The 14060-nt window shown below is 38.7% G+C and overlaps 1 protein-coding gene across 5 annotated transcripts in view; it reads right to left on the bottom strand.

The window, feature by feature from the left end:
• TMEM117 (transmembrane protein 117) overlaps positions 1-14060 on the bottom strand; it is a 218271-nt gene that overhangs the window by 162459 nt on the left and 41752 nt on the right. The gene's annotated exons all lie outside the window — the stretch shown is intronic.

The following is a 14060-nucleotide window of genomic DNA, read 5'->3' as shown; positions in this document are numbered from 1 at the left end:
AAAATAATGCTGCAGAGCAATGCTTCTACTGGTTTACATTAATTTACCTGAATAATGAAGGAAAACCTATCCTCTGTGGACTTCTGGGACTACCCAAAATTGCATTTATAAACAGTTGTTTTGCAGAATGAACTGCTGGGAGGACTTCTATTTAAAACTTGCACTCTGCTGAATCCCTGATTCCCTATAGCTTTGATCTCTATACCACCAGACAGAAGGGATTCAGACAAGTCTCCTGTTGGAGAAAGGAAAGGAAAAGAGATAAAAACAGTACACTGTATGTTTAGTTGCCTCAAACATACCTCAGAATTGGCGAAGCATTAATGTAAAGAGTTTATTTTCACATTGAGACTCTGAGTCTCAATGAGAGGAATCAATTGTCCTGTTTCTCTGTAATCTAAGGACTCTGCTAGGTCATTGTGATTCTTCTCATACCTACCCCAATAAACTTTCATTTCTATTTGGTGGTTTATTATAGTGTTTTTTCCTTGGTGAAAGTAAAGAACATCTGAACTGACAAAATTGGTTGCCTTTAATTAAAAATACCGAAGGTTAATCTGGTAACAAATCTTATAAATCATGAATTTAATACACTTAGTGCAACTATTCATTAAATCAACATAGTCGGCTCCAATTAACATTTTTAAAAGTATACTTCGTGCAATATTCACAGAAACAGAATAGCTATTGGGAGTGTGACAAAAATTCAATATCTGTATTTACTGTTGGCGAGGCTACTGCAAACTCAGATGTTCTCCAGGATATACTTAGAGCTGCTGCAAAGGTGCAGGCATATTTTTCAATGACACAGGAAAATAACAAGGCCAAAAATCAGGAACAATAGGCTCAATCATCAGCAGCCTGAAAAGGAAAATTCCCACCCCCTAAGGACTGGAATCATTTCATCTTTGCCTTGAGCATGCACTCAATCCACCAATAAACCCAAGACTGATAACTGCCTCAGCTGTTACCTACCTTGTCACCTTCCCGAATGAAAGAGAGACAAAAGAGAGAGCAGTTGAGTCATGGTGCAGCTGCAACACGCAGCGTGAAGCTCATCCCAGCTGAACTGCACAACTGTGACCGCTAACCAGCACACACCAAATTAGGTGGGATAAACACACGATTCCACCAAATGGATGGTGTAATTAGGTAACAGTAGTTAATTGGTATGTGATTAATGTAGATAAAAGCACTCAGACAAGTCAGATGTAAACCTCACATTAAAAAACCATATGTATAGCCGTGTTGTGTCCTGATGAAATATCAAGAACTCTCGAATCATGAAAAATAATGTAACACTTCATCCGATTCTCACCATTTTTATGCAGGAAACAAACACTAGCACTCTGAATCACTTATTTTAAATTGCACCAGAGCCCTTAATAATATCAATACACTTTCCTGTATACATTTACAGACAGATTTTGTACAGCCTAACTGTTCTTCCTTTATCTATGTACGTATCATATATCCAGCAAAGATTACCTTGTGATTTAGAGTGAGTATCTGGCACCTGACTTACTAATTCAAAGCAGTTTACTTATGGGCAGATTCAGTGTACTTCACTGACATGAGTACCAATTCACAATAGGTTGTTCTGCTTGTGCAAATGAGGTCATACAAGCGCTAATGCATTCCTTGAGGAAATCTGTGTAACAAAATCTGACCTTAAATCCCATCTTACATGTTCAGAAGCTGCTGTTCTCAGTAAAACAAAATCTGGAATCTTTCTTTGGTGAAATTTCCGTGACATTCATTTCACAGATGTAATACTGCTAGGTATATGTGAAGGGAGGGATCAGCCTACAGAAAATATTTTCTGTTTTACTCAGTTTCCTAAACATGCAGAGTAAAGACCAAACAAACTCATGAAGTAATATTTTATGCACTGCACTGAACCTCTGATCAAAAAAGCAATTTTTGACATATGTAGGAATACCTCGTCACCTATTTACATACATGAAGATCCTGGTAAAACATATGGAAAACATCTACCCTTATCAATTATGTATAAGTTAGACAACTGTGATTATTGGTTGAAGACTTCAACATCTGAAATGTACAGATGGCACTATAATTATGTATATGGTTTATAGTGAATATATTATTTTGTGGGAATTCAATAATACCTTCTGTATATTTTTGTCTCTTCACTCAAAAGCTCATCAAAGATGGAAACAGCACATCTTTCAGATGCTTTTTTAGATTATTTAGATATATTCTAGGAATGACAAAAGACATGAGGGGCAGCTTTAAAGCTATTGTTAGTTCTCAATTATAATTTATGTCTGGCAAGTAAATCAGGTCTAGTTAAAAGGCACATTACAAATGTTTAGCTACAGTGCCCTCTAGCTGCCTTAATTTTAATTTCATAATTTTAATATAGTTTTCCATATACAAAAGAAAAAAGAAAAAAAAATGCTTGAACTACCAGCTTTATGCAGCACAAAATGAATTTGCATCTCCACTGAGGAGACTACAGGCATCACTACTGGTGATCTATCTACCTGTTTTTCCTTTATCTTGATGACCCCATGTTGTCCCCCAAAATAACATTTGTCCAATCCAGTGAACCAAATAGAGCAAAATAGAACAGTTCAGTGGGATGGGACCTTCAAAGATCATTGAGTCCAACTGCCTAAGCACATCGTGGCTAACCAAAAGTTAAAGCACATTATTGAGGGTATTATACAGATGTCTCTTGAACAGACATGGGGCATCAACCACTTCATTAGGAAGCCAGAGTTCCACAGTTTGACCACCATCATGGTAAAAAAAATTTTCCTAATATCTTGTCTGAACCTCCCCAAGTGCAGCTTTGTGCTGTTCCTCTGCATCCCGTGATCGGGTACCAGGGAGCAGAGACCAGCACCTCTCTCTTCGCTTCCCCTCCTCAGGATGTTGTAGAGCAACAAGGTCACCTCTGAGCCTCTTCTCCAGACTAGACAACTCGTGTCTTCAGCCTCTCTTCACTGCACAGGCCTGTGTGGCAGGGACACCTCCCACCAGACCAGGTTGCCCAAAGCCCCATCCAGCCTGGCCTTGAACATCTCCAGGGATGGGGCATCCACAGCTGCTCTGGGCAACCTCTTCCAGTGCCTCACCACCCTCTGAGTGAAGAATTTCTTCCTTATATCTAATCTAAACCTACCCTCTTTTAGTTTAAAGCCATTAACCCTTGCCAGTGCCTAAAGGGGGCTACAGGAAAACTTTAGGCACTGGCAGGCTGCTGTAGGGTGTCCCCAGAGCCTTCTCTTCTGCAGGCTGAACAACCCCAACTCCCTCAGCCTGTCCTCATAGGAGAGGTGCTCCAGCCCTCCGATGATACATTTATGGAAAGGAAAGGTCATACTGAATCAGCAGGAAAACCTAGGGAAAGAATCACAAAGGCCCTAGACCCATTTTGAATTTCCTAACCCAGCTTACTGTGGTTTTTATTGTGCAAAACCTAAGCATAAGTTTGTGGTAAACAAAACAAGACCAAAAAAAAAAAGTATTTATTTGTAGCCATTTTTACTCTCTTCTCATTGTCAAGTGACAAAGCAGCTGGAACCAGATGGGCGCATGCAGTCGTACACAACATAATGTTAATCACTGGAAAATTCAAGCAATATCTCCAACACCGCATGCACTTTTCTTATTGACTGCTTATGATTCACTTCATCTATGCCACTGCAACTTAAGGCAGAGCACAACAGGGAAAACCTGGCTCTTAATATCCACCGTGTGGAAATATGCAGGGTCACATAGGAACCTTTCAGCAAAAGGAGACAAAACCAAGATTTTCCTCCTTAACTTCACCAGTATGAGAATTCAACATTTACTCTCCATTTCCTGGAGGAGGCAGGCAACCTTTATTTGGAAAAGAAAACAACACAAGATAACTAAAAAGTGGATGTTTCTGAGTCACAAGCACTGATCACGGATGGATGGTTGTAGTGTTACACTCCAGCTTATTGGTTTCAGCTTACTGGTAGGAATTTTTTTTGCTGCATGTACTTTTTTCTATCCTAACTTCTATTCATCTTCTTGCATGTATATACGAATTTCATTTCAACATGGAATGCGTCTAGTGGATAAGTTTTGCAAGAAAGTAATTCTTTATTATCAGCAACATAACTCTGGAAAAAAGACTAAAAGATTATTTTGTGGATCCATGTTGCTACTTATGACCAGAGGCATAGAAAAAGTGTATTTTAGCCCTTAAAACTTCCAGATTTTTGTGGCATGTTTCTGAAGTTTACAATGGAAGGTTTATTTTTTTTTTCTGTCCCTGAGCCAATCTTGCCAGGCTTGGTACAAACCCAAGAAGCACAGTACCCACAGGTCACTAATAGCTGGTGTCACAGAACCAAAACTGCGAGTTTCTGTCACTGCTGACACACTGCTCAGGAGCGAAGCTGCTGCGTGAGGAGGCATCAGGGAGTCTGCGAGGTCTTGCCCTCCACTGTTCCAAGATAAGAACAAAAACCCTGTGCAAATTCTCCCATTGTGCCTTACACAGCGCAGGGTGTGATCTTCCTGATATTTCAGATGGCTAAGTGCTAAAGGAATATCCCCTCTCTTAGCTTTACGGGTACTTTAAGGCTAGGAAAAGGTTCTTTTGATAGTATTATCATTTATTAATCAATGGAGAACTAATTGTAGGTGTCAAACACTGCTGTTAACTAGTATAAACTTATGTTCTCAGTTACCATTATGTGTTAGATACAATGGAAATATTACAATGGGTCATATGAAAGCACCAGACCCTATTGTGTGTCCTTACCCTTCTTTTCAGAGCCTGTGTCACTGAAAACCATTTTATCACAAATCTTTTTACAGGTTGCTTCCATTTAGATAGGCTCTAACCGTGTGATTTTCAACATTTCATTATAACTTTTACAACCAGCAGTGTTCTCCATCACAGTCATGCTGATTCTTTTACAGTAAAAACGTCTCTAAAAATAAATTTCTAACCTACACTTTGCTAGGGGAGAACAGGTAAGAGGCAAAATATTTCTAATCTATCTGCCTGGCACTCAAGAATTTTCTGTAAGAAATTATTGCATGGAAAAACTTTTGCATTAGAAAATGTATGCTTACTTACATTAACCTTTCTGCATGCATATATAAATACCGTTTAATCAGGGAATTCTGGAATTTGGTGTTCAGCTGTTTTTGAATTCATTCATTCCTAGATAGGTGAATTGCATTTTAAAAATTATTTACTTTAAAAAGGGCGGGGGGTGTGGGTGTGGAAATCTTGAAATAAGAGACTCTCAGTAATGCCTTAAGACAAAAGCATACATCTTTACATTATAAAAGAGCCATTTCATGTTTTTCAGAAATACACATATATCATTAATATTCCTGTCTCTACCTATGTATGAACACCCATTCCTAAACACACACAAACACAAACAAGACATTCTTAAATACACTGTCCATTCTTCCTCTCACAGAAAATCCCTACAGAATGGACAAGATAAAAATCTCAGTGAATGTAACTGCATTTTGTCTGAATAATGCTGAAAATGTCATATTAATTATAATGCTTTAACACTAAATGTAACTGAACAATGTTAACAGAGAAAGCTGTGGGAACATGCATTATAAAAAGTTCTTTTCATTAATTTAGCAATTTTTTCTGCCATCTGGTATAGCCATAAGTAGTTGTTTGCACATTATTCAAAATGGTCTTTGAATTCTTGAAGAATTTTGGACTGATTATTAACTTTTACAGCATGTGGTCAATGTTTTATCCAAAATAATAACTGTCTCAGTTTGCAGAAACCAATGTTTGGCTACCCAGCTGTAAGAATATGTTAATCACTAAAGTTCAATTTAAAGTTTTAACTGCACAGCACTGGTCTGATCTAAAACCAATTTTATGAATTACAGAAGAATTTACATTCTTATCAGCAGGCAGATGGAAACATGAGTAAAGCTCATAAGCAAACACAGGACCACCACCATAAGACTATGTAACAAAACTTCCAGGAACTTATTCAAGTGTGAAGATGCTTTGGGTGCTGAAACTACACAATATACATTTTGAGCACAACTAACAAAAAATAAAAAATGGTAGTGAGTCCCGTCTCTAAACTTTGCAAACTAGTGTTGCACAGAAAATAAAAAAAAATCACTTCAAAATCTGTAGATGACTGCGCTGGGAAGAAGGCTTAAAATGTCTGTGAAGAAGGCTGAAGAAATTCTAAGACGCTATTTGTTGCTTACCAGTAAAAGCAAGGAGAGTTTTGCAGTTATTACCAAGCAAAAATCCTGGATCATCTTATGGGTATTCTGACTAAAGAACTCAAGATTTGGCACGAAGACTCACAGAGTGAGCCAAAAGCTGAACTGGAAAAAAAATAGACATGAAGAAAAAAACCCAAAACTCTATAATCTCCTCAGTGTTTTATTGCAGACTAGGTTTTCTTTATCAATTTTTGAAAATTTCTCCTCCCTCCCCAAATTTACTGTCTTTTTTCCTGTTGAAGAACTAGATATGAGGGTTGCTCCATATTCTGAGTATTGCTTAGTATGCTGTTGAGACCAACAACAAAAATACCACTAGTTTCAATTTAAGATTAACTCAAATAAGTTAAAATCATGCAAGTAACAAGAGTGAGATGAACTATTGCTCTGCCATCTTCATTTGTTTCCTTTATTGTCTGGTAAACTGAATAGTACCTATCTCTCCATGACATCCAAGGAGATCAAAAGGCTTGTGTCAAAAAAAAAAAAAAAAAAAGTAGATTTTCAGCCATTCTTCTTTTACTGGAATATATCTCATTTTTCTAAAAATTTTCACAGCTTCTGGCTGACAGCCAAAATGTGAAAACTTTCTAGCTTGGGTGACAATCAGAAATTTTTGAACAAAAATGTAAAATGTCTAGAAGAAAGTACTCAATTCCTGTTAAAATAAAGGAAACATTTAGAAGTTCGTGTATACGAGCACATCTCTTAATCTGCTGATTTGTGGAAGTATGTAAATATTAATGAACACGTGTTACCTGTGAGGCGGGTGCCCTGTTTTAAAACTCTTAACTTTAAGATAACTGCAGCAATCCTGCAGATTTACCAGATTTACCAAAGCACAGTTGTATTTACATCACAGTTACAGATTCTCTTTGAACAGGCCCAGAACATATAGAATTGCTGAAAAATGCAGGTAAATATCTTTTTTAAAGGACATATTATTTCTGTTATGGTTGTAGTTTTAGTTTGATGGATGGTTATAACAGCAGATAAAAGTCATAGGGAGACGTGTATTACCACTAGCTAAACTCAGATGTTTCTGTAAAAAATTCTGTGCTCTGACTTTTCAGGATGACAACAAAATGTGTTTTACAAATGCATGTACTTTTGGGGGTACTGCAATCGCGAATGCTTGAATAAACTCAAATAATATTTTCTCTGAGAATAAATCTGGTCTTTCATTTTCTTCCATTCTCTCTCGCATTACTGAAAGATGAAGACAACAGATGGATTGCCCTCTCTAGCAAAAGCAGTTTAACCATAGCACTAGGGCCATAATCCGGCAAAGACTACCTTAAGTGCTCAGTTTCTTTCACACAAGTAGTCGCATTCCAATGTGAGACATTAAATGCATACAGGCCATGGGAAGGCTGCTAGCAGGGACTATTGTCCCAGGCCTTGCCCTGTAGGAACTGGAAGCAGGACATGGGCCAAATGTGTGAGTCACATCAGCTGCTGCTACTGCTGCTGCCAGGGGAAAGCGAGCGCCTATAAATTGTCTTCCTGCATTTGCCATTTCTTTCTCTGCTCTGTCCTGGCTTTCATGTTCAGCAGTCTGAAGCACAACTGTGCCCTCCACTCCAGCAGCCTCACAAGGCCGGGGAACAGGCTGCCGACCTACCTGCTGCTACCACCGACTTAGTCACTGGCAGAGATGATGGGGACCAGTTTGCTCTCCATTCCCCTGTTTTGTCAGGACAATAAAAAAGAGAATACAGCAGCAGTACCTAGAGCATGCAAATGGCTCACTGGGGTGGCAGCCGTGCCACGTGTTTTTCCATTCCAGGTACTTCTTGCCTTGGGAGGTTCAACCAAAGTGAAGAGGGATGAAAAGTGCTAAGCAGCATTTTCCTTCTTAAAAACATGCTTTTAGTGAAAGTGCTCATTAATAACTTAATACTTATTAAAACTGTATTTGTGTTTATCTTGTATGAATTAAAGCAAATGGGAAAAAGAGAGAGACATTAATGGACCAGCTCCTCAGTTAGCAGGAACTGGCAGAAGTTCCACACAGCAGAAGAAATGGCTCAGTTCTAGTTTTTCATTCCAGGCAAAAGGAAAAACCTCCTAACAGTACAGATTACAGCTTTACACACTTCCTAGTTTATGGTAAGAAGAGATCACCTAAGGATTTGATTTACTATACAAGAAGACAGAAGAAGACACCCAGATCATCTTGAAAGGCCTACATCCTAACAGGCCTCAGAAGGTGTCTTAGGCCCTTCAGCCTCCTACATTACGATTCTCCATAGACATATGGCTCCACATCATGAGCTGCTATGTAACCCACTAACATTAAACAAGGTTATTTTCTTCCTTTGGAACCCAACAATTTGGGTTAGAGCCAAACATTTCAGTCTTCAGGAGACTCAGTGCTTGTGTGTCGCAGGCAAAGAAAACAACACATGGGCAAAAGCAACACTATGGTTCCTCAACAGGCAAGAGGTCTGACAGAGCAGAATATTTCCCCAAATCCTAACAGACAATGCCACAGTCACAATGTGTGATTAAGGAAAAGCACTACCTGTGTCTACATGTCAATTCAATTCAGAGTGGTATGAAATAAAAAAGCAATGTTATAGCCCTTACCTGTACCTTCAAAAACAAAACCAAAAACAAACAAACAAACGTCACTGAGTGCCCACAGAATGGGCGCAGGAAAAATCTGTCATTGTATTTGTGTTGTGAACGAGTACACTTCAAAAATGGTCAAATTTACTGTATCATCAAAAAATGAATAAGCTTACATGAAGTTTGGTTCATATACTCTTCACATTAATACAAGCACATTAACTGATGTTTTGAATATTTTAAGTTGTGGATTTTTTTTTTACTTTAAACATAATAATTTTTAAAAAATGAATCAAATAAAAAGTAAAATACGTAACAGTGGTATAAAATAAGTTAAAAATATGTAAAAAATAAAATACGTAACAGTAAACTTCTGCATAAGGTATAACTACACAGTGACATGGTCAATTTATTTAATCGGTCCTAACCAGCACAGGAAAGGGTGTTTATTGCAAAGGAGGAAAGGGGAATCAGTCTACACAACCCTAAGACATTCCCAAAGTCACATCAGTGTCACCATAGCAACACCGCAGGACAGCTCTGTCACTGCCACAGGCTCCTTGCTCCTCTGTCCAACCCAGGGCTCGACTGCGACTCCTCGGGTGCTGGACGTGCCGCTGTCTCTCACATGCTTTTCCCATGGCAGCCGCCAGCATCCTTTGTAGTCGCTGTTCTTAGCTAACAGGCCTGGCTGTTTTCAGCACTTACAGTTCTTCCCTCTGGCATCTCTGATCAGGGACAACCTTCAACTGGTTTAGCTTGGATTTTTTTTTTTCCTCCCACTTTGATTTTCTCTACAAACTCCTTCTAATTTAAGTCATTCCACCAAAATGTTTAGCACAGCTCTCAAATTGATCAGCCTGCCTTATGGGTACTTTATGATAACACAGCTCCAACTGTGGCTTTTTTTTTTTTTTGGCAGGCTTTGATCCTGCTGACCACAAGCAGGATCTCAAGAAGTCTTTATGGATTAGGGAGCTTTTTGGGAGCTTATTTACATGCTGGGTTCTATGATTATTCTCTTGTGGTTGTTCTGTGATCTGCAAGACCTACTTTGTCCTCTGTCTGCACAGAGAGCATGGTTTGGAGAATGAATTTTTTAGTCTTTTAATGGTTTGGGATTTCAGAATCATCATCTTTTAATTACAGCCAAACTAAACTTTTTTTTTTTGCTCTGGTGTTTCCTGACTCAGGAAGACAAGAAGCTTGCCGAAGTCTACTTTACACAAGATAGATGCAATACGGCAGATTTAGCAGATGAAACCAAGAGGTATTTTTTCACCAGCTGATATGACTGAGAGTATATGTAGCTTTATAGGTGCTATATTTATAGGTGCTTTTCATATTTTTATATAAAACACCTTAACTGGTTTGAAAATTAAGCTTAAATTTTTTAAACTTTGATTTTCAAGTACTGATGTTGGCTCAAGAGATGAGGTTCTTCAATCACAGTTACTTAGAAAACACGGTTTCTTTTGCTGATGAGATCTCCCTAGACACCTGTGGCTTAGGAGCCCAGCTAGGACGACAACCTGCAATAAAAAGCCTCGCCCGAAGACCACTTCAAGACTGCTTTCTTGTGCTTTCTTGGAGCAGTATTTTACATCTGTAATTCTTACAACTCTACTAAACTTTCTGATATCTCTGTATATTTGCACAGTGTACATTTGTCACAGCCTATGTTAGACCCTAAATCTTCTAAAGGAATCCCCATTTTCTGCACACTCTTTAGGAAAGGCTCATAATGCCCACAAAGGATTAGTCTCTGGGAATGGCATAGAAGACTTATAGATCTGAAATCCTTCCTTCTGGCAGTTCACAAGAGCTTGAAATTTCTGAATTTCCAATCCTTGCCAACTGAGCAGGGACAGATATTAAGACCTTTTTTCTAGCCGAGTGCTTTAACAAGAGAGCATAACAAGAACAACAAAAACCAATTTATACTTTGCCTTATAGGATGACTATGGTATAACTATCTGACTAAAACAGATATATACAAAGGATATAGCAACATAAAGGTCATGAAACACGGTTGAGTAGATACATCTATGAAGGCAGTCTGGAAGGCTAATAGATCCATTGTGGACCTTGCAGTTCTACAGAACAGTAACAGTAAAACACGTTCCTGTTTGTTCCTAACGCTTGCCAAAAAATTAGGCTAATGATGACTAGCCTTACAATTGCTGAAAAGCAAGTACGCAAACTAGAAGACTGAATCCTGAATAAGATCTGGTGTAAAGACTTCGGTAAATACACATTTCCGGGGACACCATTATTTCTATGTAGTTGCAGCAAGGGAGAAAAAAAAAAAAAAAAACTGGAACTGTGTATCTATTCCAGACAAAGGTAAAGTATTTAATAGAAAGCTCTTGTGTGTGTGTGGTTTTTTTGTTTGTTTGTCTTAATGTATATAGCTGCTTAATTGTTTCAGGTTGTTAAATGAAACACAAACCCTCTTTATACGCACTCGTCAACTGCAGAATGTTTGGAATGGGGTCACAATTCACTTAATCACCTAAGCAGAGTCCTCTTCAAAATGAGCCTTTGTTAAAATTAATTAAAGGAATACTTTTAATTCCTAAGTAATTTCTGCTATTAATATATACTTTGCAATTTCACACTTTTTCTGTGAAAGAAATAATCTCTAAGATGCAAGTACACCAAAAAGATGTACTTTCTCCTAGTGCTTTATAAGAATAACTGAAACACAGTAACAACACATATAATAAATTCACTCCAAACCACCTCCTGACACATTCAGCACTCAAAGAAGACAACCCTGACAACCTGTATTATAGCCATAGTAATGTCACAATTAGCAACAGAAGAGAAAATGGCATGTGTCTACGATTTTAATGACACTTTACAACGTTGAATAGTGATGCATCTCAGCACCTGCTGGTCAATTGAAAACTGATTCATCTAAGACAGCTGACATTTGTGAGAAAAGCAGTTGCAACTCTGACTTTTGGATGTTACATGAAAAATACATCACTCTGTTATAATTTTAAACCTTGGGGCATTATTTACTGACACAGGCTTACATAGAATAGAACAGATTTCCTTTAGGCAATATTTTATCCATTTAAAGCAATACAACTGGAAAAAAATCAATACATTTTGGTACCAATTTAAATTATTTTAGTATGTTAAGCATACAAAAGTCATATATAAAAGGCAAAAATAGGGGACAGTTCCTACATAGTTCAAGACCCAGAATTCCTTCAAAGAAGAATACTATAATTTAGGGACTATGAATTTGTTTGTGGCACACAAAAGTGTTGGAAAAAAGTTTGACAGAAAGAATCCCCTTCCACTGGATTCAACTTTTCCAACATTAAACTATGCCCTTTGCTGCCACCGCGTGGGCCTTTTCGGGATACACTCGGAAACTGAAAATAAAGTTTTACAGAACACTAGCAATATTCTTTTTTTTCCTTCCCTTCACTAACAAGTCATCCTTCCCATTTGATTAAAAAAAATAGTTTCAGATACAGACCTAAATAAATAATCTCTGTTTTTCATCTGTTAGATGTTTTGCTGCTTAAAATCACTGCAAAAGACTACAAGTCTGGTTAACATATAAATGAAATCACAAGACCCTCATGTTTCAAAAAAGCATTCAATGGTACTTTGATAAAAGAGACATCACACCTTCCCACCTGCACTTCAAACAGATTAATCCTACCTGTTCAGACACTACTAAGTTAATCATCGTTCCATAAGCTCACTGCACAGGGTTAGGACCTAGATGGGACTTCAAGCAGTGGCCAAAGTTATTTGCTAGCTGTTATAATAGTACTAATTAGAGTACCTATGGCCTGAAACACATGTATGTGGCTAATTCTTATGATTAAAATAGATAGGGCTCTGATATAAGATGGCTTCAGTCTGACGGGCAGGTTACATGGGCATTGAAAATTAAATACAAGATCTTGAATAGATAAGTGTTGAGAAGTACCACAACTCCAGGCCCTGGATTCAGAGGTCTGCCACACAACATAGGCACTTTTTGTGACACCTTGAATCCACACCTGACACACTGCACAGTACATTTATACTAAGCACATTTATATTAACCTTCACTCTACAGATAAAAGCCTCCCTTCCTGTGAAACCAAGCTGGAAGTGCATACCAGCATGCCTTGTAGCACGCCATATGCCTCTGGTACTGGGAACTTACGGTACTGAAACATGGAACAGACCACAGCGATGTGATCAGTCCTCCTGCAGTGGCTGTGGGCAGGAAGAGGATTCTGTAAACATCTAAAGGGTTGGCCACTGTACAATACCTGGGACAATAACAGGTCAAGGAGAGAACTACTGCCTTTCCACTGCGTTTAGCTTTTTGACTGAGTCCAAAGTCAAGGCGTAGAAATCAGATCTCTGGCAAGGTAGCACAGAGGCTCCCTGTAACAGGCAACTGGGGGAGGTCTTCAGAAGGGAGGGCACCCTGCAGCTTGCCAGCTGACTGGATCTGCATGCTGTGAGCTGGGAATCACTGGGAAAGCCCTAAGAAATCCATAGCCCAACACAGCTCCAGTTTCCCCAAGTAACAGGCAGAGTTGGACTCCGATGAGTTGGTGGGGTTTTGTGTTTTTTTTTTTTTTCCTTTTTTTAAATTATGTGATACAGTAAAACATTTTTTAAAGTACTTGTTATTCTCACATTGTCCTTGTTACTATTTATTATGTGAATGCATGTATTTAAAAAGTTTTTTAAAAGTCTTCAAGCCAGGTCATGCTGACCTGAACTTTCTGGAATGTCACTCTGTGAAACATTTTTATTGTTTAATCCTCTAAGGGTCTTACTTTAGCACAATGGGCTCTTCGCTTCTGCACATAATAGGTTTGGTTTTGCTGCAAATGTTCAGCAGCATTCCTGCTTTTCCAATTTTACTATTTCTAAGAGAAATGTTGGCTGGGTGTTATTAATAACGTCCAGCACAAGATATTATAAGCACTTAAAGGACCCAAATCACCTCCCAGAAGACCATGAAGGTACTTAGGAGATCAATCTCCTGCTGAGGGCTGTATGAACAGGATCACCCTGTTCAGGGCTGTGTGGGGGGACCCCAGATGTGCCTGCTGGCACACTTTGTTCCCAGAGGGACTGTGCAGTGACCACTCCTGACAGACAGACATCCAGCTTCCATGCATCTGCAAGTTCAGTGCCCCAAAGAGGCCTCCACCCTGGGTGCATTCATTGCCCCAGGTGAGTGGCTGGGTGCTGGGGCCTGCTGA

This window comes from Anser brachyrhynchus, assembly GCF_964034855.1.
Source record: "Anser brachyrhynchus genome assembly, chromosome: 1".
Classification (NCBI taxonomy): Eukaryota; Metazoa; Chordata; class Aves; order Anseriformes; family Anatidae; genus Anser; species Anser brachyrhynchus.
Note: the sequence above shows the minus strand (reverse complement) of the source record. Positions and strands in the feature narration are given on the sequence as shown.